This window comes from Myxocyprinus asiaticus, chromosome 1, assembly GCF_019703515.2.
Source record: "Myxocyprinus asiaticus isolate MX2 ecotype Aquarium Trade chromosome 1, UBuf_Myxa_2, whole genome shotgun sequence".
Lineage (NCBI taxonomy): Eukaryota > Metazoa > Chordata > Actinopteri > Cypriniformes > Catostomidae > Myxocyprinus > Myxocyprinus asiaticus.
The window spans coordinates 12,956,587-12,980,348 of record NC_059344.1 but is presented as its reverse complement, the minus strand read 5'-3'; the positions used below and the strand labels follow the sequence as shown (position 1 = coordinate 12,980,348).

Here is a 23,762-nt window from a genome sequence, read left to right as displayed (position 1 = left end):
TCCATCTGTCCTTCCATCCATCCATTATCCATCCATCTGTCCATCCATCCATCTATGTATCTATCTGTCTATTTATCTCTCTATCCATACGTCTGTATGTACGTAGCCATTGTTATCTGGCTACATAGTTAACATAGTGCAGCATCACATCATGTACTCATATTAATATGATACATGCATTATGGTTTGAATAATGTTTTCTGAATAAAGATTCTTTATTATATTTCTGTTTTAAAGTGTTTATCAATATTTTTCCATTGCTGTTGTTTTGTCTTCCTCATGTAGTCCCTTTCCTCCATTTCCTGGTCAGGAGAGCTCCTTGATGTGGGACAGCAAAAAGTCTGAAGAGTTACCGATCACACACATAAAAGCCACATACAACAAGTAAGCTGCTTGACAGAAATGAAATAGTAGAGATTGATTTTGTAATTGGTTCAGACATCTATCGGTCACAATAACAAATGCAGGATATATTCACTAATCTTTATATATCATTTCAGTTAGATCAAAAAACTTTCAGCTGGTGTGGTACCAACAGGGTTCTGTTAAAACTGATTGACAGACTGGCACCATATTGCTCACTGTCTGTTGTCTTTAATATCTTGCTTCAGCACACATATACAGGTCACGGATAGTGTGGGCCAGTACATGGTGAGAACCTTATGTGGATCAGAGGGCTTCAAGAATGTGAAGAAATCCACACGAATTGCAGCACAGACTGCAGGGATTTCAGCCGCTGCTGTATGATAGATGTGAATGCGGGTTTTCGAGGGCTTGAAGTGTGAAGTTACGGTGTTTGAAACGTGTGCGAGGCGGAATTACAGTGAACCAGAGGGGATCTCCACTTCCTTCCAAGACCCACCCCCATAATTCGCACCCTGGTTTGAACTGTATAGTTAACTTATACATCAGATATTATATCCAGAAAGATTGTTGCCGTCCACTGGATGGCAGCACATTTCTCTCTAGTAATTTACCACACCCTGCTAAATGGATACTTTCCACAGAAGGGTGACACATTTCTGCCTTAATTTTGCAGGGTAAATCTACCCTTTAATTTAATTAAAATGAAATATATATATATATATATATATATATATATATATATATATATATATATATATATATATATATATATAGGAAATGTATAGTGGATTATTTTTCTTTTGTTGTTGGACCAAATGGTAATGCAAAAATTGTGTATTTGCTATGGTCTCCTATTTACCTCTATATAAGTTAACCCTGCTATAAATTCTTGAGGCTTATTAAAGAAGTAAAACACAAACAACCTTTTAAAGCAAAACACAATAAGATGTTTATAGGAGAAGCGATCTATCTACAGGAGCCTGCAGTTGCATTTAAGTGTGTTTATTTCATAGTTTTACTTTGTTGTAGAGTGGTGTTCATTGCTAGACTTGTGCTGTTTGTTTACTGCTTTTTTTATTGATCGGCTTGTTATCATCGTGTATATATTTGACTTGAATGCTGACGCGGAAGCGGCAGCGGAAGTGGTAGCCCTCGTGTAAAGCCCTCCTCGTGTGAAGACCAGCGAGTCTACCTGTGCGAGTCCACCGACAAGGTGCCACTCACCATAGCACTTAAGTATCTTGTTATTGTATCTCTTTTCTTTTTTTCCTTCTATATATTAACATGTCTACTTCACGAATAACATATGCCTTCAAGCACATCCCTGTTATCTGTTACAGACTGTTTACACGATATCGATGCAAGACCAAACGCAACCCACACAACCTACGGCCACTTTGCACTTCAGCACCTGCTCCGCTCTCTTTCTCAGTGGGACTCTGGAACTGCCAGTCAGCTGTGAACAAAATTGACTTCATTCCAGCCTTTGCCACGCAGTCCACCCTCAGCATCCTGGCACTGACAGAAACATGGATACGTCCAGAGGATACAGCAACACCTGCTGCTCTCTCCAACAACTTCTCCTTCTCTCACACCCCTTGACACACCGGTAGGGGTGGTGGAACAGGTTTGCTCATTCATAACAACTGGACTTTTTCACCACACTCTTCACTATGTAACAATACTAGTTTTGAATTCCATGCTATTACTACAATGCAACCCACAAAAATACATGTTGTTGTCATCTACCGCCCTCCAGGTCAGCTAACAAACTTTCTTGAGGAGTTGGATGTCCTGCTGTCCTCCTTGCCGGAGGATGGTAGGCCACTTGTGGTTCTTGGTGATTTCAACACACACCAAGACAAGCCCCAGGTCACTGAACTGAATAGTCTCCTGGCCTCATTTGACTTGGAAAGACTACACACCACAGCAACTCACAGATCGGGCAACAAGCTGGACCTCATTTTTACACGTAACTGTACCAACTCAAATATTCTTGTTACTCCTTTACATGTCTCTGATCACTACTTTGTTCAATTCAACATGACTCTCCCATCTACAGTAAAACAGTCTCCACCTTTGGTTTCCTTTCACCGTAATCTCCGTTCTCTTTCACCCTCACGCCTCTCCACTGCTGTCTCTACCTCTCTTCCCACACTAAATGTATTTACCACGCTTAATGTAAACACTGCCACAGACACACTAAGCTCTACTTTAACAACCTGTCTAGACAACATCTGTCCTATCTCCTCTAGGCCAGCACGTGCTACACCACCCAGCCCCTGGCTGTCTGACGTCCTTCGTGAACATCGGATTGACCTCAGGGCAGCTGAGAGGAGATGGTGGAAATCTAAAGATCCAGCAGATCTAGGTAAATATCAGTCTCTGCTTGCAACTTTTTCAGATAACGTTAAATCTGCAAAAACCTCCTATTACCAGAACAAGATCAACAGCACCACAGACACTCGCAGCTTGTTTAGAACATTCAACACACTTCTCTGCCATCCCCCTCCACCACCTGACACATCACTGACAGCAGATGTCTTCGCCACATTTTTTACTTATAAGGTTACAACCATCAGCAATACATTCTCAGCACCACACCCTGTCAAACACCCGTCTCCTGTATGCAACTCTTCTGTCTCTATGTTCTCTCCTCTGACTGACACTGAGGTCTCTAAACTCCTCCTCTCCAACCACCCCACCACCTGATCCCTTGACCCCATTCCTTCTCACCTTCTCCAGGCCATTTCTCTGTCCATCCTACCTGCACTCACACACATAATTAACACATCACTACTTACAGGCACTTTCCCACTACATTCAATCAGGCTCAAGTAACCCCGCTGCTGAAGAAATTCGCACTTAACCCCACCCAAATAGAACACTACAGACCAGTCTCTCTCATCCCATTCATGGCAAAAACACTTGAAAGGGCAGTTTTCAATCAAATCTCTGCCTATCTCTCACAGAACAAGCTGCTGGATGACAATCAGTCAGGTTTCAAAAGTGGACACTCCACCGAGACTGCCCTGCTGTCTGTCACTGTGTCGCTGAGACAGGCGAAAGCTGAATCCAGATCATCCATCCTGATTCTGCTGGACCTTTCTGCAGCCTTTGACACAGTTAACCATCAGATCTTACTCTCTACCCTCTCCTCGCTGGGCATCACAGGAACGGTGCTTGACTGGTTTAACTCCTATCTCTCAGGTAGGTCCTTCAAGGTAGCCTGGAGAGGTGAGGTATCCAAGCCTCATCAGCTACTTACTGGGGTACCTCAGGGATCAGTGCTTGGGCCACTTCTCTTCTCTATATACACAACATCACTGGGACCCATCATTCAGGCACATGGTTTCTCTTACCACTGCTACGCTGATGACACACAACTCTACTTGTCTTTCCAGCCCAACAACATCACAGTGACTGCTCAAATTTCTGCCTGCCTGGCAGTCATCTTAACCTGGATGAAGGAGCACCACCTGCAACTCAACCCAGCCAAGACTGAACTCCTTGTCTTTCCAGCCAACCCTGCTGTTGAACACAACATCACCGTGCAGCTGGGTGCAACTACAGTAACGCCTTCCAAATCAGTCAGAAATCCAGAGGTAACCATTGACAAAAGACTAAATTTCACAGACCACATCTCAAAGACCATAAGATCATGTAGATTTACACTCTACAATATCAGGAAGATAAGACCCTTCCTCTCTGAACATGCCACGCAACTGCTTGTCCAGTCACTTGTCATAACTAGACTGGACTACTGTAATGCTCTCATTGCAGGCCTCTCTGCATGTGCAATTAGACCCCTGCAAATGATCCAAAATGCAGCAGCACGTCTGGTCTTCAATGAACCAAAGAGAGCGCATGTTACACCACTCCTTGTCTCTCTCCACTGGCTGCCGGTTGATGCACGTATCAAATTCAAGGCTCTGATGCTGGCATACAGAACAGTCACTGGGTCTGCTCCAGCATACCTAAAATCATTTATGCAGAGCTACGTGCCCACTAGAAGCCTGCGGTCAGCTAAGGAACGTCGCCTTGTTGTACCAACACAAAGAGGCACCAAAACACTTTCCCGGACTTTCAACTTCATCATACCACGTTGGTGGAACGACCTTTCCAACTCCATCCGTGAAGCTGACTCACTCTCTGTCTTCAAAAAAATGACTAAAAACACATCTTTTCCATGAGCACTTAACCAGTCATAAAAAAAAAAAAGAATTCTATTCTGATGCTAGTGAAAGTTTGTAATGGCACTTTTCATACCACTGTCTCCTTAAGATGATTCACTTATGTTTTCCTCTTTTGTAAGTCGCTTTGGATAAAAGTGTCTGCCAAATGAATAAATGTGAATGTAAATGTTAAGTTCCTGATAATAAAATAATATTTATTTTGTTCAAAATTAAGGGAAAAAAGTATTTGGACCCTTCTTGGACACTTCTTGGGCACTTCTTTTGTCAGTCTTTTGGAACATGTCCATAGTTAATGTAATGAACTACACCTGTGGTTACTCTGGTTCAGCACCAGAATTTGAGAGGAACTGACATTATAAATACATTTGTGAGACCCATCAGTTAAAGGAATATTTCACCCAAAAATGAAAATTCATCACTTACTCACCCTCATGATATTCCAGTTTTGTATGATTTCCTTTCTTCACCAGAACACATTTGAAGAAAAATAAAAAATATCTTAGCTCTGTAGGTCCTTAAAATGCAAGTGGATGGTGATCAGACCTTTGAAGCTCCAAAAAGAACAGACAGTCAGCTTAAACGTCATCCATACGATTCCAGCTGAAAAACTGATGTCTTCTAAAGCGACACAATCGCTTTTGGTGTTAAAAAGATACTTTTTAACAATAGACCATCGTTTCTGGGCAGCAATGGTATGCGCGTGTGATGTAATCGTGTTGGCATGTGAGACGCGAGAACACGCTGTACAGAAGCTTTGTTGGTTTTGGTTTAGATCTGTATTTGTGTCAGTTTGTTTACTCACAATGGTGCGTTTGTGTGCTTATCCTGGACAGGGTTCGGAGTAACGGAATACATGTAACAGGAATACATATTTAAAATACAAAATATAAGTAACTGTATTCCACTACAGTTACAGTTTAAATCATTGGTAATTAGAATACAGTTACATTCTAAAAGTATTTTGATTACTGAAGAGATTACTTTGCATTTGATTGTCATTTGTTTCATTTAATATTTAGTCCTTTCATATGGAAAACATTTATACATAGAAATGATGCGATCAAAAGTGTATTTGAACAGCGGTGAAACACTTTCTTATGATGTGTTACATTCATACGAGCAGACAGATGAGTAAGTTTGAAGTAAGTTTGGAGCACAAGAAATAGAAATAAACCTTGTGGAAATTGTCAGCTTTACGCTAAGCTAAAATGTTATTTCTAGTCATTTTACATGCAAATGTTACCAGGCACGATCATATTTTTTATCAAGAAAATTCACGTTGGATCATAATTTCTTTTTTCTAGTAAGACCTTTGATATTAGGGCAAAAATCGTATTCTTGATGATAATTTTTTTATTGTTTTCCTGTAAAAATATCTAAAAATCCTTAAAACAAGATCAATTTGATTCATCTTGTTTTAGAAACAACACTGCATAATATATTTAGGTTTTTCAGAGAATGTATTTTTAACATGTGTATTTTGTCTTACTGTACTGGTAGATTTTTTATAGTCAAAACAATTGAAAAAATCTACCAGTGCTGAAGAAGTAATCCAAAGTATTTAGAATACGTTACTGACCTTGAGTAATCTAACGGAATATGTTACAAATGACATTTTACAGCACGTATTCTGTAATCTGTAGTGGAATACATTTCAAAAGTAACCCTCCCAACCCTGATCCTGGATGTCTCACCCGAGAAAAGAACGTGAAATTACGTCCGGAACATGCCAACTCGAAATCGTCACACAAGAGACCATGTGAATTCAGTGCTCATGAATGCATATACTGATGCTTACCAGAAGCGATGGTTTATAGTTAAAAAGTACTTAAATATTTTTAAGTACTTTTTAAAAGCTTTAGAAAACATTAAATGAACCGTCAGAGTCATATTTAAAAAAAAAAAAAAAAAAAAAAAAAAAAAAAAAGGGGCAGTGGTAGCTCAGCGGTTAAGGCTCTGGGTTACTGATCAGAAGGTCAGGGGTTCAAGCCCTAGCACTGCCAAGATGCCACTGTTGGGCCCTTGAGCAAGGCCCTTGACCCTATCTGCTCCAGGGGTGCCGTATCATGGCTGACCCTGCACTCTGACCCCAGCTTAGCTGGGATATGTGAAAAAGAAGAATTTCACTGTATATGTGCAAATGTATAATGTGTGATAAATAAAGAAAATTATTAATTAATTATATCAAGGTCATTTCATCATTTACTTGCATTTTAAGGACCTACTGAGCTGAGATATTTTACTATTTTCCTTCAAATGTGTTCTGTAGATGAAAGAAAGTCATACACATCTGGGACGGCATGAGGGTGAGTAAATGATTAGAGAATTTTCATTTCTGGGTGAACTATTCATTTAAAAGTAATTGTAAAAATTGCTAAGACAAGTGAAGTTAGTAGAGTCATCCATGATTTCATTTTTCTTTTTTATTTGTAAACTTGAAACATATGTTTTGCTAAGTCTATGTTGTTGTAGTCCTAAATATAGACTACGACTCAAAAATGTTGTAGGCCTAAATTAACATTCTTAAAGCATGAATAACATAACGTGTTAGCTGAGTTTCTTCACCAAAGATAAATCACTTTGGCTATCAGTTTTCATATTTGTCATTGAAAATGTTCATATTTTCTATATTAAAATAGACAATAAATGTTACTACTCAGTCAGAGTGACAGATAATGATTATTTGTACCGCAACCAACAATACATATACTGCATATAATAATGTTTTACTAAGGTTCTTTATGTTTATGTTGGAGATTATGTTGATCAGCAGTACTTGATTGACTGTTCAGTGACGCTTATACTGATAATTAGACTGGCCAAGGTTTGAAATAACATTCAGAGCTTTAGTTTCATGTTTATACATCTCCTCCGCTACTACCATGCTATTTTATTTTTTTTCATAAGCATCTACCATGAAGAGTCTAATGAGAACTATGAGTCACAGCGGTCTGCATAATCAGCATATATCTTCTCACTGATAACCATTCATTTACTGCATGGACACAAGTTATGACCTAAATTAGCTGTTTCAGGCAGATCTCAAATTCTAAGCCCCTGCAATTTAGTTTTTCCTTTGAGATTTATTATTTTGGTAATATGCTAAATGTTGTGAGTTTATGCATTCTTTTCTTGAGCAGAAGGCGAGGGCAAAAGGAGTTTCTTATGTTCGTGTGCTGGTGAAAGGACTCTTTGTGAGTAGCTGAAGGCCTTAGTCGATGCCTTTACACAGTTATAACGGAAAACTCTCAGAACGCTGGGGGCGGTATCAGTTCCTTGTAATTAACGCTACATTTAGGGAATATGATGGCATTATCAAGACCGGGGCTAGTTGTCTCACGTTTCACCACTGAATATTTCTCAGGGTTATTTATTTTTATTTTTTTAAGTCCATTTGGGGGTTGGGGTGTTAACATTTCATGTTAAAATGAAAGTGAACCTGGTTGCAGTCAGTAAGAGATGTCAGCATCATTATTTACAAACAAAACAAACAAAAAAATTCACTGTGCCATATGATAAACTTTAAAAGAAGTGCATTTTGCAGTAAATACCAAGTTAAAGGGATAAAATAAATATGACTGCAAATGCAAATGCAAAATAATAACTAGATTTTGCATAGTTATTATAATAACTTTAGATTTCTACATTTAAATATATATATATATATATATATATATATATATATATATATATATATATATATATATATATATATATATATATATATATTTTTTTTTTTTTTTTTTTTTTATTATTTATTTTTTTTATTTTTTTTTTTTAGGTTCTAGATGCTTGCCCGTGCAGTAGTTCCTAGGTGGTTATTTACTGACAAAAAAGCTGACCCCCAATTTTCTGTATATGACATGATATGATCCCTAGATACGGCTCAGGTCCCTCCTTTAATGACTTGTGGGATTAATTAATTTTTCTGTACGCAGACGCTGAGCGTTCATGTCAAAATCGAAGTATACTTTGGGCTTAAGTATTAGAGGTAGACCGATATAACGGTTTTACAGATTAATCCGTGCCAATAGTTTTTGGAACTATAGTTATCGGCAAAACTCTATGGCAATAGTTGCCAATAGTTTTTCATCGTTTTGTTATTTCAAAATAAGAGTCCCTGTTTTGGGCTTGTATATACTTAAAAGTCCCATGTTATGCGCCAAATCGATAACGATAGTTCCAAAAACTTTTTCTGGTTGTTTCAGGGATTTTGGATGAACGATAAACTGCATCTGGGATTTTATTCATTTAGGACTCTATTTCTGTGCCCGTCATAGCAAGGAAAGGATAATATATATTTTACATTCTATAAATCCATTTTTTAAAAAAAATTTTTAACTATTGGCTTATTAATCGGTTATCGGCCTTTCCCACCACCTTAGTTATCGTATCGGCAAAATCCACTATCAGTCGACCTCTACTAAGTGTGAGCAATAGTACTGTACAATAGTAATAGTGATGCTTGCCTTAGCAAGCACTACTACAACCGATAAACAAGAAAACAAATAAATAGTACAGTGAAAGTGATAATGAGAAACACTTCCTTAGCGAAGTGCAAATGGCCAATCTGAGGTGCAGTTTGCAGCTTAGGTACACAGATGTGCTAATAAGTAAGAACAGGTTTGGTGGGGGGGGTTGCTAACAGACAATACAATACAAAACAAACAAAATAATTGGCATGGCATCAATAAATTGATTCAGTATTTTTGTGTTAAAAGAAAATAATTTAAGTGCAATTATTTGTGATTCCCCAGCCAATGACCCTTTGTAGATTAATATACTGTATGTTTAGATGATTTATATTATGATTTTTTGTTACCTTTGCATTCTATATTAGTTTGAATTTAAGATTTTATTTGTTCATCATCCCTTTATGAATGAATGAATGAATATTACATTTATATAGCGATTTTCTGACTCTACACACAAAGCACTTTACACAGTGAACAGGGGACTCTCCTCAACCACCATCAGTGTGCAGCATCCACCTGGATGATGCAACAGCAGCCATAGTGCACCAGTACACTCACCACATACCAGCTATTTGGTGGAGAGGAGAGAGGAGAGTTATTGAGCCAATTAATGGATGGGGATTATTAGGAAGCCATGATTGATAAGGGCTAATTTGGGATTTTTAATGACCATAGAGTGTCAGGACCTCCATATAACATCTCATCTAAAAGACAGTGCCTTTGTACAGTATCATGTCCTCATCACTATATTGGGGAATTAGGACCCACACAGACCCCAGAGTGAGCACCCCCTGTTGGCCTCCCTAATACCTCTTCCAGCAGCAACCTTAGTTTTCCCCAAGAGGTCTCCCATCCAGGTACTGACCAAGTTCAACACTGCTTAGCTTCAGTGGGCAACCAGTCTTGAGCTACAGAGTGATATGTCTGCTTTAATACCATGTACGCAGTGTTTATGTGTCATTCTCTGCATATGCCCATATGGGAGGTCTGCAGTTATAAGTGTTGACTATTAAATCAATACTGAAACTGACAAATGACTCTGAGCCAAGGGAGGACATTAAGGCTGGGTGTGAATCTAATGAGCCCCTCCAGAGCTAAAGCCAACAGGGTGCTTTTAACACATGCATGACTCCTTTACATACCTCTGGTTTATTCACAGTCAAGTTACAAGCTTCTAGACTAAAGTTAAATTTAAGCAGATTGCGGTGTGGCATCAATGCAAAGCCACCAACTGCAATGCTAAATTATTTGAATTAAATTACAAAATATGCAAAAAAAAATGTGTGAAGTTCTTTGCAGATCTCCAAGCAAAAAGAGATCTAGATTTTGTGGGTCAAATACATAGAGTATCGTGCATAAAATAAACAATTGCTCATTTTAATGTATATTATAAATTGGATAGTAACATTCCTGGATGCTGATTGGTCAACAGAGCATTCCAGCCATGCTAAAAAATTTAAAATAGTTACAGCTATGACACTATGACCTTTGATCACCTTTGATACTGTATCACTGTGCGGCACCTGTAGAGTAACTATTAAGTTTACATGTGAGGGACTAAATCTTTAGTGAAAGGATGGTATTTAAAAAAAGTTCTTTGTAAAATAATGTTTTAATGAAAACTTGTGTCCTTAATAGTTGTATAATCCATGTACTAATGTTTATATAGTCCATGGAAGTTAATAGTTAAAATTAGGGCTGTCAATCGATGAAAATTCCTAATTGAATTAATAACATGATGTGCTGATTATTTAAACGAATTAATCGCAATTAATCGCATATATGAATATTTTCTGACTTCTAAAAAGGCTCCCAAATAAACATAATTCAATAAATAATAATAAAATATTTATAAATAATGATATTTAAATAATTTTAAATAAAGTAATTAATTAATATTTTTATAAAATAAATTAATAAATAGTTAAAATACATTACATTATTGTGGCAGATGAGTTAAGCATTGATTAAGATAATAATTATTATTATTATTGTTAGAGAAAAATAGTAAGCCTGTCTTCAGAAAGATGTTAGCAAAATTAAATAATTGGCTTTTATATTGTTATTGTTCTAAAGCTAAAAGAAATTACAATTATATATGTAAAATATTTTCTTTGTATTAAGTTTTAGAGTGTATTTTTGTTCTTATCTTGTTTTCACTATTGTAGCAATGTAAAATGTGTAAATCTTAATATTTTGTTTAATTAAGTTCAAATGTATTTTGTATAACGTTATTCACAATAAGTATTGTTCCAAAAAAGAAAAAGAAAAAAACAATCCTTACAATTAAACACTATGGATATCAATAGAATACAACATTGTTATTAATGTCATTATTTCCTAGTTTAGAATTCAGAAACTAATTATTTATAAATTATTTGTCAAATTCAGTTGTCAAACTTTTTTTTTTTTTAATTGACATTTTCAGTGGATGCCCTCGTGGCCTCCAGAAGGCAATATATTGTTTATTTCCATATTATTGAACATAAGCCTTTTATTGGGCCATAGTCAATTTTGCAATTGAACCCATCAACCAGTCCAGACTTTGGTGAGGTAAGCGAGTGCAGTCCAATGGGGTGCTAGTCAGCAAGTCCACGAGGGTGCATTAGTGATAAAAGTGTGTATTTGGGACAGACTTCAAGACTTCAATCAGATAACGGGATTTTCGAACATTACGTTTATCATATGCATGCAGTTTCACAAATTATTATTATAAAAGTCATAACATTGAGAGATAAATGAACACGCTTTGAACTAACTCAATTAAATTTTTTATTTTTATTAAATATTTCCAAGCAACACACAATAAAGCATTAGACATTTTCTTCAAGAACCTCTGAAAAACAAAGGGCACATATAACAACAACAAAACCCCATCGTTTTAAATATTTAGAGAATAAATAAACATTATTCGGATACATGGGTGGTTACAAGCAGGTGCCTAGAACACAGTCAAATGTATAGAAAGGAGAACATACGTCTCTCACCTGCAGTAGATCACACAAAAAAAAAAATGTTTATTAAATGCACACAGCCACACTTTTTCAGGTATAAATGTCACTGTTAGACCGAACATAGCTATAAATAAATATAATGAATCCTACGAGCTACAGCTATGTGCAGGGACGTTTTCTACCCTGTCTTGATATTTGTTTGAAAAAATAATAACAAATGTTTAGTGTTAGATTATTTACTTTTATGCAAGTAAAACTATTAACATTTATGAAGAATAACTATTCAATAAAAACTGAATAGGAGTAATTCCACATCGCAGGAAACCTGAATAAAACAAAGCTTTGAACCAGTTAGATATGTTAAAAAAGGATTATTAAAATCAATATTTAATCCGCGATTGATATTGCATCGTCCGCCATGTTTTTCTCTCCGCAAAGGTGGCACTCACGAGCACTCCTTGGAGCGCTAAAATGTCAAATGGGACACAATGCGGTCTCGTGGACTTCGTGGGAATGCTCAAATGAAGGCCACAAGACTGCAAGTCCACATGAAGTGTGCCATTTGGGACAGGGCCTAAGTGTGGTTTGTTGTCTGTACAGCTGCACGTTGCCTGTTCAGCTGGAGTTGCGCTTACTGCCCCCTGCTGATCGAGACTCATAAAAACATGAAGGTGAACATTCCTTTTATGGTCCGAGGCATGATTAATTGCATACATTTTTTTAATACATTATTTTATATAATGAATCGCACTGAATTAACGTATTAAATTGACAGCCTTAGTTAATATAATTAATGAAAACCCTGTTTTTAATCTTTGATTGCTGTGGACTGTAGGCCAGTGACTGGTCTATGTTCAATGAAATGGAGATAAAACAAGCAACATATTGATTTTTAAATGTATATTCAATGATTTACTCATGTGCAACAATAATGTCTTTGTATTATTTGCATTACCCCAATTTTGCATTGCATGTAAACACCTTAACCAAATTTTTTACCAGCTTATCCAATGTGCACAAGTGTTGTGTGCACCCCTGTTTACATTTTGACGTCAAAAGCAGTGAATAATAAATCTCATGTAAACACAGTTCCCTATCTATAACTCACTCGATGTTGGTGTCGATGTAGTGACACTAGGGGTCACTCTTGGGAGCCCGAGACACCTCTGGTCTTTGATAAAAGGCCAATGAAAATTGGCGAGTGGTATTTGCATGCCACTCCCATGGACATACGGGTATAAAAGGAGCTGGTATGCAACCACTCATTCAGATTTTCTCTTTGGAGCCGAACGGTCATGCTCATTGAGCTGAATACTACTGTTCATTCACCTCTGCTGGATCTGACGGTGCATTTCAGCGGCTTCTCCCCCCTCTGCACTGGTGCACTGCAGAGAACGCCCCTGGGTGCTTCAGCAGAAAAACTAGAGAATATATTTTCTGAAAGAGCATTTTTCCCCTCTAAAAGAGTATATATTTCTCTAAAAGAGCGCACACACGGAACGTCTTTTTAAAGAAGCGTCTTTTTAAAGATGCTTTTCCAATTGTGTGTTATTCCTGGTTGTGCTCGTTATCTCTCGCCTTCTGACGGTCACGATCACTGTCTTTCGTGTCTGGGCACTGCTCACGTGGAGACAGCGTTCGTGGATGGTCATGTTCTCATTGCGAGAATATGTCCATGGCAACGTTGCGGTCGCAGCTCACCTTCGTAAGAAAGTGAGCCACCCCAAAGGCTCGCGCCTCGGTCCTTTTACCCATGGATATGAGGCCAGCGCGGCTAGCACTGGGGGCGATTTGGGGACCCCAATGGGACCGCCTCCACCGGGTATCCCCCCGCGGACCTCCCATTCCCCAGCACGCTCGTCTGCCCCAATCGGGCTTCCGGGTGAGTCCGCCGGCTCGTCTCACGGCGAGTTCGACCTCTTATTCGGAGCCCGCGAAAGTGATGAGCTCTCGAGTGCAGCATCGGAGAGTGGGCTCGTCCAGTCGGAAGCCTCAGCTGGGCTCCTCCCTTCGGGGTCGATTGCCCAGTCACAGGCTGATGCGGAGATGACGACATGCTTTCCCGGGCAGCCGCAAGCGTCGGTTAGAGTGGATTTCACTGCTCTTCCCTGAACCCTCGCGGCTCGGTGATTGGTTCCAGGGCTCGTGGCGCCGCTCAAAGCCACGCCCCGCCCCCGTTCCTTTCATCCCGGAAGTGCATGAAGAGCTGACAAGGTCGCGGGAGGCACTTTTTACTGCCCGGTCCCAATCTTTTCGGCTTCCCCGCTCTCACTACCCTCGATGGTGGGGCGGCCAAGGGCTATTCGGCAATCCCCCGGTGGATAAAGGCGCTCGCAGTGCACCTATGCCCGCAGAGTGCCGCCACCTGGCACGGGTGCCCAAAGCCCCTGTCCAAGGCCTGTAGGTTTACGTCGTCTCTGACGGCCAAGGCCTACGGTGCCGCTGGACAAGCCGCCTCCACCCTGCTCTCCTGCAAGTCCGCCAAGGCGCTAAAGGAACTGCACGAGGGTAGTTCCGCCCCGGGATTGATGCAGGAACTGCGCTCAGCGACCGACCTCACTCTCCGAGCGACGGAGGTCACGGCACAGTCTCTCGGGAGGATGATGGCCACACTAGTGGTCCAGGAGCCCCACCTTTGGCTCAACCTGGTCGAGATGGGTGAGGCCGACAAGACACGATTCCTTGCTGCCCCCATTTCCCAGGTGGGCCAATTCGGCGACACCGTCGCAGTTTTCGATGGTAGAGCAGTAGATGGATGCTAGCCGGCATATCCTGCCCCGGCGCGGCTCAAGATCCCGCACCCCGTCTACTCATTGCCAAGGGCGTCCCCCTGCGGTGACTGCACCTGCTCCACCGCAGCCCGCTCCTTCGGCCCGGCCCCGGCGTGGAGCCCACCGCAGGAAGCAGACGCCACCCGTCTTGCGGCCGCCCAGAACCCGTGAAAGGCTTCAAAGTGCCCTTGAGACGGGCGACCCAGGGACAACAAAACCCGCTGCTCTGGAGCTGGTAAGCAGATCTCCATCTTTTTGTTACCTTTTGCATTTAATTGCACTGCATGCCCAAGTGGCTGCAGTACTCAAGAGCTCAGCAAGAGCGGATTCCTTGTTCCCTGGGTCACGTATCTGGTGTACGGCCGTCATCACGACCACCGTCCACCACTCTATTTGGCAGGTTTGGCGCTCCAGCGGCGGTCTCCAGCCCCTGAGCGCCCAGCTGTGGCACAAATCCGCCCCCGATGTGACAGTCTCCACGGGTCACGAGGACAGGCCTCTTCCTCCCCCATCCCAGGCTGTTCCGGGGGTGGTCACAGGGAGCCAGGTAAGAGCTTCGATGTTCTTAGACTCAGCACGGCCACGACGTGGTGTGGCACCTTGAGCTCCGCCCCGCCGTGAGGCCTCACCTGCTGGTACATCTGATGACGTTGTCCCTTTGGTCCCCCTTGTGCGGAACTTGGACGCATGGCTTGCGCTTTCCAATCCGTCACGAGGGCTGGTCCGGACTGTCCGACTCGGCTGCACGATTCACTTCGCCGGGCATCCGCCCAGGTTCAGCGGTGTCCACTTCACCTTGGTGAAAGACAAAAACGCTGCTACCTTGCGCGGAGTTCGCTACCCTCCTACGGAAGAACCTGTCCCTCCAGCCGAGATGAAGAAGGGGTTTTTCAGCCCCTACTTCATCGTACCGAAAAAAGGCGGTGGGTTGAGGCCAATCTTGGACCTGTGAGTTCTGAACTAGGCTTTACACAGACTCCTGTTCAAGATGCTGACGCAAAAACGCATTCTGGTGAGCGTCCGGCATCAAGATTGGTTTGCGGCGGTAGACCTGAAGGATGCGTACTTCCACGCCTTGATCCTTCCTCAACACAGACCCTTCCTGCGGTTCGTGTTCGAGGGGCAGGCGTATCAGTACAAAGTCCTCCCTTTCGGCCTGTTCCTGTCTCCTCGCATCTTTACGAAGGTCGCAGAGGCTGCCCTTGCCCTGTTAAGGGAGGTGGGCATTCGCGTTCTCAACTATCTCGACGACTGGCTAGTCCAACCTCACTCTCGAGACGTGTTGTGCGCACACAGGGACCTGGTGCTCTCACACCTCAGCCGACTAGGGCTTTGGGTCAACTGGGAAAAGAGCAAGCTCCTCCCGGTTCAAAGCATCTCTTTTCTCGGTTTGGAGTTGGACTCGGTCTCCTTGACGGCGCGCCTTATGAACGAGCGCGCCCAGTCAGTGCTGGCCTGTTTGAAGGCATTCAAACAGGGAGCAGTGGTTCCACTGAAACTTCTTCAGAGGCTCCTGGGGCATATGGCATCCTCGGCGGTGGCCACCCCGCTCGGGTTGATGCATATGAGGCCGCTTTAACACTGGCTCCAGACTCGAGTCCTGAGACGGCCATGGCGCCACGGGACACACCGTGTGGCCATTACATTGGTCTGTCACAGTCTTTTCAACCCTTGGACCGACCTCTCGTTCCTACGGGCAGGTGTTCCTCTAGAACTGGTCCCCAGGCGCGTCGTGGTCATGACAGATGCCTCCAAAACGGGCTGGGGCACTGTTTGCAACAGGCACACAGTCGCTGGCCTCTGGACAGGTCCGTAACTGCATTGGCACATCAACTGCCTCGAGTTGTTGGCAATACTGCTCGCCCTGCGGAGGTTTCGGCCGTTGATCCAGGGTAAGCACGTGTTAGTTCAGACAGACAACACGACAACGGTAGCATATGTCAATCGCTAAGGTGGTTTGCGCTCTCGTTGTATGTCACAACTCGCCTGCCGTCTCCTCCTCTGGAGTAAGCAGCACTTCAAGTCGCTGCAAGCCACTCACATCCCGGGCAACCTCAACACTACAGCGGACACACTGTCAAAACAGGTTACCCTCAGGGGAGAGTGGAGACTCCACCTTCAGGTGGTCCAGCTGATTTGGAGTCGATTTGACAGGCACAGGTGCACCTGATCGCCTCCCAAGAATCCTCCCTACTGCCCACTCTGGTATGCCCTGACCAAGGCCTCCCTCAGCATAGATGCGCTGGCACACAGCTGGCCCCCTGGCATTTGAAAATATGCGTTTCCCCAGTGAGCCTGCTTGTACAGACCCTGTGCAAGGTCAGGGAGGACGAGGAGCAGGTCGTCCTGGTAGCACCCTACTGGCCCGCCCAGATGTGGTGCTCGGACCTCACGCTCCTCGCGACAGCTCCCCCCTGGTAAATTCCCCTGAGGAAGGACCTTCTTTCTCAGGGAAGGGGCACCATCTGGCACCTGCGCCCAGACCTCTGGAATCTCCATGTCTGGCCCCTGGACGGGACATGGAAGACCTAAGCTGTCTCCCACCTGCGGTGGTAGACATGATCACTCAGGCTAGGGCTCCCTCTACGAGGTGCCTGTATGCCTTTAAGTGGTGTCTGTTCACTAAGTGGTGTTCTTCCCTTTGGGAAGACCCCCATAGATGTGCAGTCAGATCAGTGCTTTCCTTCCTGCAAGAGAGGTTGGAAGGGAGGCTGTCCCCTTCCACCTTGAAGGTGTACGTTGCTGCCATAGCAGCACACCACGACGCAGTCGACGGTAAGTCTTTAGGGAAGCACGACCTAATCATCAGGTTCCTAAGAGGTGCCAGGAGGCTGAATCCCTCCAGGCTGCACCTCGTTCCCTCATCGGACCTCTGTAGTTCTTCAGGGTCTACAGAGAGCCCCCTTTGAGCCTTTGCAGTCAGCTGAGCTTAAGGCACTCTCCTTGAAGACTGCCCTCTTGACTGCGCTCACTTCCATCAAGAGGGTAGGTGACCTGCAAGCGTTCTCTGTCAGCAAAATGTGCCTGGAGTTTGGTCCAAGTTACTCTCACGTGATCCTGAGACCCTGACCGGGCTATGTGCCCAAGGTTTCCACCACCCCTTTAGGGACTAGGTGGTGAACCTGCAAGCACTACCCCAGGAGGAGGCAGACCCAGCCCTGTCATCGCTGTGTCCGGTGCGTGCTTTACGCATCTATTTGGATCGCACGCAGAGCTTTAGAATCTCTGAGCAGCTCTTTGTCTGCTTTTGGTGCACAGCGGAAAGGAAGCGCTGTCTCCAAGCAGAGGATCGCCCACTGGCTCATTGATGCCATAACTATGGCATATGTCGCCTAGGGCATGCCTTCCCCGGTAGGGCTACCAGCCCATTCCACCAGGGGTGTAACGGCTCCATGGGCCCTGGCCAGGGGTGCCTCTCTAACAGACATTTGCAGAGCAGCGGGCTGGGCAACACCCAACACCTGTGCAAGGTTCTACAACCTCCGGGTGGAACCGGTTTCGTCCCAGGTAGTGGCACGCAACACAAGTGGATAAGCCCGGGATAGCTGGCCGGGTGTATCGCTTGCACATAGCGCCTTCCACCTCCCTTGGAGCTGAAGACGTGCGCCATTAATTCCCAGTAGTGTTCACAGACTTTGTTCCCTGGTTGACTTCCTCCGAGCCCTGTGGCAGTCGAGTTTTCGGAGAGACTCGCTGCCGGCCCAGTACATGCGCTAACTAAGAGTCCTGTTCTGGGGTAGGTGCTCCGCATGTGGCAGTTCCCTGTAAGGCTAACCCCATGCGATCTATATCTTCCGCTAGTTCGTTTCCCTGCTGGCAAACTGCGTCTTCCTTGGGCAGAACCCCTCTGCCCCAGTCTCCATGTTTGTAGTAACTCCTCCCCCATTGGGCAGGATCTACCTTGAAGGCTCTCCACATGGTTGGAAAGACCATGTGACGTATTCTTCCACTTAAATATCCCCCCCCCTCTCTTGGGGTGAGGTGTGGTCTCCGCGGTGTCTTCCCCTTGGGAGGGACACCCCCAGACTAGACCTGGTGGCCCAGTCGGATAATCCCCCTTCTTTTTTAGGGAGTGGAAAAAGAGAAGGGGAAAAGAGGCCACGACTGGGTTAAGCCTGTCTCTATCTTTGGGTAGTCGACTTGTCCCCATAAAGGGCCGTTCGACACTCATAACTGTGTTGGGGGAGGCTACGTGTCGACCTGGTGTGCTGGCTATGAGGCACACAGCATGTCTGCCCACCACACACCGCCAGTTCACGTAACACAGTTCAGCCTTGTGGCATTTTGTATAGGGACCCCTAATGTCACTACATCGACACCAACGTCGAGTGAGTGACAGATAGGGAACGTCATGGTTACTGGTGTAACCTCCGTTCCCTGATGGAGGGAACGAGACGTTGGTCCCACCTGCCACAACGCTGAACTACCCGGTGAAATGGCCGGACCTTATATCGGCTCCTCAGCGTAAAACCTGAATGAGTGGTTGCATACCAGCTCCTTTTATACCCGTATGTCCGGGGGAGTGGCATGCAAATACCACTCGCCAATTTTCATTGGCCTTTTATCAAAGACCAGAGGTGTCTCGGGCTCCCAAGAGTGACCCCTAGTGTCACTACATCGACACCAACATCTCGTTCCCTCCTTCAGGGAACAGAGGTTACACCAGTAACCATGACGTTTTCTTGCATTGTCGTATTTTTTGCATAAGCTGATTTTTACAAGTTACCATTTTAGTGTGCATGTTAACATGCTAAATTTGAATCAATTGATAGCACTAATAAAAAGTTAGGCAGTATATTGACCTTTTGGTTTTCTCATTTGGAGGTATGTTTCTTTGACACAGCATCAGAGCAGTACACACTCTAGAGTGAACCCACAGCTGAATTAGCCTACAGCGATGTTTTTCCTCTGTGTAGTCTGCCATTAAAGGGTTAAAAATGGGAGGACTGGAAGTCATTTCCATCACTGACAACACCCCAGTGCCACACAATGGCTGTCACCTCGTAAAGCGAGAAGGATGTAAGGAGGAAGAAACCCCTTGAACCCCAATGTCTGTCTGTCTGTATCTTTGTATTGTCTTTGATCATCCAGTCTAAAGAGAGGTTGAATGCTCAACTGTGCAGGTCAACAAACTTAAGTGTATAATGCGTTTTTAAGGTTGTTTGTTGCAGCTACAATAAGGTCTCAAATGTTATGCTTAGGTTATTTACCTTTTTGATGATAATTAAAGTGTGAAATTTTCACTCAGTGTCTGTTTCCTTTTCTTATTGGTGCATGCATTGCTTTTGGTTTGCGTGATTGCATACATTCAAATACTTTCTAATGAACTGAAGTGTTGAAAACAGAAATAGGCGAAAAGGTGGGATAGTGGCTGATTGTTTCAGGAAATTACACAGAATTATCCTCCTATGTGTGCTTTCAAAAGAAGTTTTGTTTTTGTTTTTTTACAAACATTTCTCCTCAACATGCTAGCACTTAATCTGAGTCTGTTTCCTAATTGACAGGCAAAGGGTGGAATAGCTCCCTATAAATAAATGGATCCTTGTAAGATTATTGCCCTTTCCTACCATTACATCAGGTGCTTTGTTGTTATGGCAACAGCAATTAGCAGGAACTCAGGCAGGCACTTGAATATAAGTCTGTCCTTAGTACCCATAGCAACCAAGGTCAGGCCTGCAATGCACATCTGCCTTTATACTAGCCCAGGCTTTAGTGTACTCTATGGCTTGAGGAATGGAGACACAAAACAAAACAAAAGAATGCTAACAAGGGTATAAGCTTGGTGGACCTTTGTAATTTATTGCGAGATTGGAATGATTAAATTACATTTCAATAATTAAATTAAAGGGTTAGTTCACTTAAAAACACAAATTCTGTCATTTACTCACCCTCATGTCATTCCAAACCCATATGACTTTCTTTCTTCTGGGGAACACAAAAGGAGATATTATGCAGAATGTAAGGGACTGGCAGCTTCAGTGGTCCTTCACTTTCATTGTATGGTAAAAAAAAAAAAAAAAAAAAAAAAAAAAGAGGCAATTACAGTCAGTGGTGAGTGAGGCTAACATTCTGTCTAACATCTTTTGTGTCATCCAGAATTAAAATTTTGGGTGAACTATCCCTTTAACTAAGCAGGTGGACAACATCTTACATGCTTCATGCTTTATAGGGACTGTTCTTCTGTAGCTATTGAGCAACAGCTGTCCTTTCCCAGTCTCCTTTCACTCCAAGTGTCTGAGCCCACCTCAAAACACGTCTCATCAGCAACAAAGCGTGACTCCTAGCAACGTTTAACCCAGATGGCCGAGCATCTCTGATGTCCTCAGATAGCCCGTGCATCCGGTGGAGTCTCTGACATGGAACCTGAGACTCCCTGCTAGGCTTTTGTGGGCAGTGATTTGAAACTGGAGCCAACAAGGTTGATTGAATATAGAGTTTAATGGTTTTCCCTCTATATAGGTGGTTTTATATCATATAAATATTCTTGGCATGAGTATTATAATTTGATCACTACTGGACACTACTCCTACATCATTTGGGAAGTCTTTGTATTGTATGTATTTGAACATATCTTGTTTTTTTTTTTTTTTTCATTTCTAGGTTTGTTAGTACATTTACTGTAGAATTTATGAGTGGTCCTTGCCTGTGCCTGTTGTGGGGGGTTGCCAAGGAGCTGCTATGTGGTTGCTACGGTGCTCTGAGGGGTTTTTAGTGCATTGCTAAGCAATGGCTTAGATGTTCTGAGTGGTTGCTTACTGGCCCAAAAGAAACCACCCTCAGGATTCTATGATATTCTGGTCCCATATGGCTCAAAGTTCCTCCTTCAATATAAATGTACCATCCAACAGGCAAAAAATATTATTATTCATGCCTTTTGCTGAAATAATGCAGGATGATCTACAGTACATGTGTAGTTGAATATTTAAAGGGACAGAACATGCCGACATTGTATGGAGAAAACGCTACATGATCCCATGTAAAGTCGGCATGTTGATTCCGAGAGTTCCAGTACTCTAGTATGGAGATGGAATTGTTTCATATTAACATACAAATGGAAAGAGATTCACAAACAGAAAGTTGGTTCACAAATAAATTTAATGAGATCCACAAATAAATGTTAGGAGTTTCACAAAAATGAAATGAATTCACAAATAAAAAGAATGAGATTTATAAATATATGTTAGGAGTTTCACAAAAATAAAGTGAATTCACAAATAAATAAAATGAGATTTGCAGATATAAAGATTATTTACAAATATAATATTTAACTCACAAACACAACTCTGTCCAGCATTCATTTGTGCATCGCATGCATTTATTTGTGGGTCGCTTCCTGTGCATTTGCAGATCGCTACACACATTTGTCGATTTTGAAACAAATCTAGCGTCAAGATGTGCACACAAATCTACAAATAGGTGGACTCCACCCATCATCTACTAAAGCCAGTCAAATAATGGCCACATTAGTTGGACCAATCATAGCACGTTTTATCTTCAACCAAGTAAAACGCTTCGTTTTACTATCATGGCAGGACCAGAGTCACAGCGCTCTCATGAGCACTCAAGCACATACAGATAAGCTCCAAGCCCCGCAAACTTTGAAAGAAACAGACGTCATCAGAGGACTACTGTGACTTAAGGTTCTTATAATTTTCTCTCAGTTATAAACGTGTAGTGTCTTGTTAAATGTCGACAGCCAAAGACAATGTTTCGGTTTATTTAAATTGTGTATTGCACTTTCATTTCAAGACATGACATTGTGACTTAAAAGAAATATGACTTGACAGAAAAATAAAGAGTCTCATATTACACATTTTAAAAGGTGTCCTGTATTGGAGCTGGAACCACTGAGTTTAGGAGCAGGTGAGTCAAGTGCTCAAAGTTGATGGGCAGTACACAGGGGAAACATCTGAAAAAGATGGCAATAACTAATGAGTCAATTATCACTGTCAGAACATGATGCTGTATTTTATGAAGGGACACTGTAAAAGAAATTCCTAAAACATTCACACAAAAGTGCTAAAATACAAAATTACAACTGCTTTTATTAAATACATTAACATAATGTGAAACCAAATTATTGGCATAGCAGATCTTATACACTGTGTAATATAGGGTATTAATTTATGGTTTGTGCTCCTAAGATCATCTAATATGATTAATATTTTATAAAGACTCTATCTGAACTACTGATCTTTTGCAGTGTCTAGTAGTGTGTCTGTTTGGATCTGCCATGTAACATTAAGAGTAAAGGTTAATGTTTAACCTAAAAAATTTCTTGATTCAAAAAATTTGTAATTGAGTACAATTTAACAATAAATATAATTTAATGTGAATTAAATAACTTCATTTTAATTTATATTGTATATTATTTTTATTTTAAGTTGTTCTTCACAAGGTTCCAAGGATCTCCCAAATATAACTAATATAAATCTGTTAGAAAAGCAGGTTGACTTCAAACTTAACTTGACTTAGTAATTTTTTTCACCATTAAAAAAGAAATTTGGTTAAAATTAAAATAGCAGACACATGCAGTCAGCCAGGTAAGCTATAAAGCTAATGATCAGGATACTCTACAAATGGGCAATTTTCAGTGACATTTAACAAGACACTACACGTTTATAACCGAGAGAAAATTATACAAACCTTAAGTCACAGTATTCCTCTGATGGCATCCGTTTCCATGCTCATGAGAGCTCTGTGACTCTGGTCCCACCGTGATAGTAAAACAAAGCGTGACTGGTTGAAGACAGAACGTGCTATGATTGGTCCGAGTAATGTGGCCATTATCTGATTGGCTTGAGTAGACAATGGGTGGAGTCCATCTATTTGTAGATTTGTGTGCACATCTTGACGCTAGAATTGTTTCAAAATCAACAAATGTGTGTAGCAATCCGCAAATGCACAGGAAGCAATCCACAAATAAATGCGCGCAATTCACAAATGAATGCTGGGCAGTGTTGTATTTGTGAGTTAAAAAATAAATTTGTAAAAAAAAAA

At 42.2% G+C, this 23,762-nt stretch overlaps 1 pseudogene; it reads left to right on the top strand.

Moving 5' to 3' along the window:
• The first annotated feature begins 167 nt into the window (after positions 1 to 167).
• On the top strand, positions 168 to 19,785 carry LOC127454501 (28S ribosomal protein S11, mitochondrial-like; annotated as a pseudogene).
• The last annotated feature ends 3,977 nt before the right edge of the window (positions 19,786 to 23,762 follow it).